A 6,204-nucleotide genomic window follows, 5' to 3' on the forward strand; every position below is an offset into this window, starting at 1 on the left:
TTGTAAGAATGAAGTTTTGGACTCTGCTTAACACCCTAGATGTGGCTCCTGTGCTGTGGACAGATAGAGGCATCTGTTTGGGACAGCTCAATCACTGGACAGTGCGAAGCAGAGCCAGGGCGTCGTTGTGCTAAAGCAGAACTATTTGTGGAGTTTGTAAAATTCCTGCCTCCAGTCCCTAGAGAATAACAGGATCTTTATAGTTAGTCCTCAGAAATTCACTGGGATTTGTACATTCTTCAGGTTTTTTGTTTGTTTGTTTTTTGTTGATAAAAAACATTGTATCAATATGCAGCCAGCTGCAAAGAGCAGAAGACCTAAAGCAGGGAATGCCGACAGTAAAGCATTCCTGGTGGCGGGCGGCCTGTGAGGCTGGGGCAGGGGGATCGCTAATGCCCACCCATTTTCTGCTGAGACTTCTGTCCACAGAGTTGAGACTTTACAGTCACAGGACTGTCCAGAGGTGAGGAAGGGTTGTTGATTCTCCAGAGTTCCCCATGAGCCCTTAGTGGGTTTGACTCATTTTGCAGGTGAGTTCAAGGTTGCGCTTGCTGACTGTGATTAATGCACTGTGACTAGAGTAACATAATCTAGACCCCCGTCCCCACGCCACACACGCACACACCAGTATGAAAATACCTGGATTTAAAGCTGCCCTCTACCTATCAAAGTTGGTTTTGCTAACAGAGGAACGGGATCATCATGTGAGACTGAAGACAATGTTGGATGCACTGATTACACCAGGCAATGGTGGCAGACACCATTGATCCCAGTATTTGGGAGGCAGAGGCAGGTGGATCTCTGTGAGTTCAAGGCCAGCCTGGCTTAGACAGCAAAGCCAGGGCTATACAGAGAAACTGCCTTGAACTGCCCAAACCAAAAAGCCCAACCAGCCCCCAGTTTATAAAGCACTTATTATGGTCTGGGAAATGGTCCAGACAATGCTTGCAAAGTTGCAAAGACTTGAGTTTGAACCCCAGAACCTACCTAGAGCCAGGTGTGGTTGCATATGTTGCAATGGGGAGGCAGAGATAGGTGGCTGCCTGGGGTTTTTGACCAGCCAGTGTGGCCTGCCTGGTGAGCTCCAGGCTGATGAGATCTGGCTCCCAGGAAACTCTGGTTTCTTCTGGTCTACACACCCATGTGCTTATGCATGTTCACACATGTGTACTGCACACATGAACGTGTGTGAACACACAATTGTAGTCTTGACCGCTCTGAGATGTCTTTTTTTTTTTTTTAGGCTAAATTATAGTTCTATAAGTAATATGCATCACAGAAACTTTTTAAAATAAAGGCAGCTGTAAAAGGCAGCAAGGATTCTCATTACCCCAACTTATTTATTTATTTATTTATTTATTTACTTATTTACTTATTTATTTATTTATTTTCGAGACAGGGTTTCCCTGTATAGCCCTGGCTGTCCTGGAATTCACTTTGTAGACCAGGCTGGCTTCGAACTCAGAAATCTGCCTGCCTCTGCCTCCCAAGTGCTGGGATTAAAGGCGTGCGCCACCACCGCCCGGCACCCCAACTTATTTTTAATGTTCCTATATGTCTGTGTATGTGCATGTTACAGTGCCTGTTAGAAGTCAGACTTGTGGGAGGCAGGGCTCTTTGTCCACCATGAGGGAGACCCAGGATCCAACTCAGCAAATGCCTTTTTTTTGCTGAACATATTCACCAGCCCTTTAAACAAATTTTTGTGGGGGGCTGGAGAGATGGCTCAATGGTTAGGAGCATTGTCTACTCTTCCAGAGGTCCTGAGTTCAATTCCCAGCAACCACACAAGGTGGCTCACAATCATCTATAATGGGATCTGATGCCCTCTTCTGGCATGCAGGTGTACATGCAGATAGAGCACTCGTGTATAAAATAAAATGTTTATACAGTCCTCAACATTTTGTATTTGTATTTTTTGTTGTTCTTCCTCCCGCCTCTCTCAGCAGGGAACTTCTGATCTTTCTGCTTCCACCTCCCAGTGTTGGAATAACAGACATGTTATATAACCTACGTGGTGGCTCACAACTATCTGTCACTTCAGCTCTAGGGGAGTTGACACCCTAACCTGGCCTCTGTAGGTACCATGTGTGCATGTTTGCACACATGCATGCAAGCAAAACACTCAAACACATAAAATAAAAATAATAAATGTTTTAAAAATAAGGAGATGCCCAACACAGTGGTGTACACTTATAATCCCAGACTGAGAGGCTGAGACAGGAGGATCATTATGAGTTCCAGGGCAGCCTGGGGTACATAGGTACAGAGTAAGACCCTATTTTTTTTCTTTTTTGAGACAGAGTTTGACCCTATATTCCTGGCTGTCCTGGAACTCACTTTGTAGACCAAGCTGGCCTTGCACTCACAGAGATCCACCTTCCTCTGTCTCCCGACTCCCGAGTGTTGGGATTAAAGGACTGTGCCTTTATCTCCACTGAGACCCTATCTTTAAAATAAATTAAGGATGTGGGAGAGAAGGTGTGGCTTGAGGCCAGTAGGGTGACAGGCAAATAAAGCCACCAAGGCTACACGGGGATGTCCCCTGCTGACATATGAACTCATGTGCTCTAGAGTAGAACTAACATAAGAAAAGCAACTGTGTGGTGATCGGTGGTTCCGGAAGTGATGGTGGAAAGAGAAAGATGGGCGCAAGAGACGATAAGCATCATGTGATGGCTAATCTTGGTTGTCAACTCGGCCACATCTGCAATCTACGAGAACCAAAGTATCTGGGCAAGCCTGTGTCCCCTGCAAGCCACTCTAATAAATCCTGTGTGTGTGCGCGTGCTTGAGAGAGAGCTATCTCTCTCGAGAAATTAAGGGGAAAGCTAATCTGAAGGTAGGAAGGGGACGGCCAGGCGTGGGCCAGTGGTTATTGTGTGCCCTGAATGGAAGACTATGACTAATCTGTGCGTCCACAGAAGTGTGCACATCTCTGCTCTACGTCAGAACCTCAGCCTCTGCTCTGGCCGGGCAGGAGTGGCAGTGCGTTCCTCTGGTCGCCAGGGGGCGCGCGCTGCACGAGTGGGCGCAAGTCGGTGGCCTCCACCTAAGGGTGGAGTTTCTGCAACTAGGAAGTAGAGCGCGGTTGGGAGGAGAGGCTGCTGCAGGCATGCACAACTGCGGCAGGGGAGGGAGGCTTCCGCCTGGCGAGGCCGCAGAGGAAACAGCTGGCAGCCCTGCGGGCCTCAGCAGGACTTCCCCGCTTTACCGCCAGGACACGCGCGGGGTCACTTGCCAGTGGGCGAGCCGGCCGGGTGTGCCCCCAGACAGGGCTTGTTTGGTTTCAGCTTCGTTTCTAGGTTTCGTTGGCAACGTTTCCAGATTGGGAGATGCTTAGCTAGAAGGCCCAGATTTCCAATTTTCTGGGTCACTGGGGCAGCTGGCATCAGTGAGCAGCTGGCAGCCCTGGGCCAGCTGCCACCTCCGAAGCGAAGCGCCCAGAAGGCAGGATCTGCCGCAGTTTAGAGAACCCTGACTGATCCGGACAGCGATCATCCTCAGGTGGTAGCCAATCGGTTGTGTGTGTGTGTGTGTGTGTGTGTGTGTGTGTGCGCGCGCATGAGGATATTTTTTATTTTTGCAGTTTTTCTAGATACATAAGAAGACAGTAAAATCTTAGGAACCTACTGACTGTCCTCACCTTCCCAGGAGGTAGTGAGTATTTTCTGAGGGGAAGCCTCTTGGAGCTGGTCACCCAGGCCATTGTAAGGTTAGAAGCATCTTTCATACCGGTTTCTTACAAACTTTTAAAAAAATGTTCAACTATTATTAATATATATATATACACATATATATACATATGTGTATATGTATATATGTATATATATATATATATAGTCTCTCTGTGTTAGTTCTGGAACTCACTTTTTTGGGATCGTGGTGGCTTAAATTTTTGGGTTTTTTGCTTGTTTGTTTTGTTTAATCCCAGCACTTGGGAGGCAGAGGCAAGTGGATCACAGAATTTAAGGCTAGCCTGGTCTACAGAGCTAGTTTCAAAACAGCCAAGGCTACAGAGAAACCCTGTTTCAAAAAGACCAAAACCAAAACAACAAAAGATACCTTAAAATGATTTTTACATTTTTACTTTTTTATTTATTTTATTTTTTTTGAGACAAGGTCTCCCTACGTGTAGCTATGCTAGCTTCAGACTTAGCATCTTCCTGCCTCAGCCTCCAGAATGCAGGAGTTACACAACACTTACCTTTTTGTTTTTAGTAAAGGTTGGTCTATCCTGGCCTGCCCTTGGTTGAATTCCGATCCTCCTGTCTCCACTTCTGCCTTGTTATTATGAACGGACCACCACAGGCTTCTTCACTGAGGGCATGTTTTGCATGCTGGATGAGCACTCTATTAAGTGAATTAAATTTATTTTTTAATAGCAAAAAAAAAAAAATCTTTTCAGGCTGGAGAGATGGTGTAGCAGTTAAGAGCACTGACTGCTCTTCCAGAGGTCTTGAGTTCAATTCCCAGCAACCACAAAGTAGCTCACAACCATCTGCAATATAGATCTGATGCCCTCTTCTGGTGTGTCTGAAGACAGCTACAGCATACTCATATACATAAAATAAATAAATAAATCTTTAAAAAAAAGGGAAAAATCTCTTCAATTCAGTTCATTCTTGAAAGTCTATTCTATAGAACAGGGAATCGGCAAATATCCACAACTAATAACACAAATGACATTTACTTATTGTAAGGCTGGTTGATAAACACAGAGGGGTCTGTGGTTTATACTTATAATCCCAGCATCTGGAACAGGGAGGCAGGAAGATCAGGGGTTTAAGGGCATCCTTGGGTATGTATGGACTTCAAGGCCAGCCTGGGCTATAGAGACTCCATGTCTTACTAGAGAGAGAGAGAGAGAGCAAGAGCCTAGGCTCTTGTGCAGAGAGGTGGCTGCAGCCCTGTTCTCTCCTGTTCCTCTGCAGGCAAGGTTTCAACAGACAGGTCTCACTGTGGTACAGGGAGGCCACACGGAGTCAGCAGCCCTCACAGCCTGGACAGGGAGAGATGCCCACAGCGAGGGTTGCACCATTGCTATTTGCCACTGGTGGCTAGCTGGTCTGTGTGACTGTAAGGTGATAATATCACACTTCTCTCTCATTGAGACTTAATCATTTTACATGTGCGAGTGTTTTTCCTGCAGCCTGTAAATTCATGCAGTGTCTGCTGAGACCAGAGGAGGGCATTGGAGTCCCTGGAAGAAATGAGTTACAGTTGGTTGTGAGCCACCATGTGTGTACTGGCAATGGAGCCAAGTCTCCTGCAGGATCAGTAAACATGATCTGTCTCTCCTGGCTAACACATACTTCATACATGCACTTCCTGTGTATGGCCCTGTTAACACATACTTCATACATGCACTGCATGTCTGTAGTCCCACAATTCCTCCTTAGGTTAATAGGACACGAGTTAGCCACATCCAAAAGAGGGAGGTGGTGGTGTTGCACAGGGGCCTGAAGACCCTAAATGTGTAGAAGTTTGTCCCTTGTGTTAGCAGACACTTTGGACCCCTGGAACAAGCAGATTTTGGGTCTGCTTCCCACCTTTGGTCAACACTGATGAGGGAAGCTAGTGAACTCTGCTGTCCTGTCCAGGCTCAGGAGACGGCCAACCTTGGAGTCAGGTACCAGCAACACATCACTCTCTTGTCCTTCTGGCTTCCTTCTTGGGTCTTGCAGGCCACACTAGTAGTATGTCCAAGCTTGGTGGCTTCCCTAGGGCCTCGAAGCCAGCCGGTTTCCAGAACCTCTCGGAGCCCCACAGAACTCACACTTGTAGCAGAGCTTGCCATCGACCAGGACCTAGTCAGGCCCAGGGACTGTGCTGGCTACAGTGGAGGAGAGGCGGCCCAATTATGGCCCCCTCTTCTCAACCCGGGGGCTGCTGGCCACAGCACAGATGGCCACTACAATCTACTGACTCTACTTTGCCACTACTGTTTCACCTCAGCTTCCCTGCCACGTGCAATGAATGCCTCCCATTGCTTTGAGAATCTAACACTTCTCTCTCTCTCTCTCTCTCTCTCTCTCTCTCTCTCTCTCTCTCTCTCTCTCTCTCTCTCTCTCTCTCTCCCCACCCCAACCCCTGCCCCTTCTAGGGTTTCTTTGTGTAGCCATGGCTGTCCTAGGACTCACTCTGTAGACCAGGCTGGCCTCCCAGTGTGCGCCTGAAAATCACCCCAGATCCCACGTCCTA

Source organism: Mus musculus, chromosome 9, assembly GCF_000001635.26.
Source record: "Mus musculus strain C57BL/6J chromosome 9, GRCm38.p6 C57BL/6J".
Classification (NCBI taxonomy): Eukaryota; Metazoa; Chordata; class Mammalia; order Rodentia; family Muridae; genus Mus; species Mus musculus.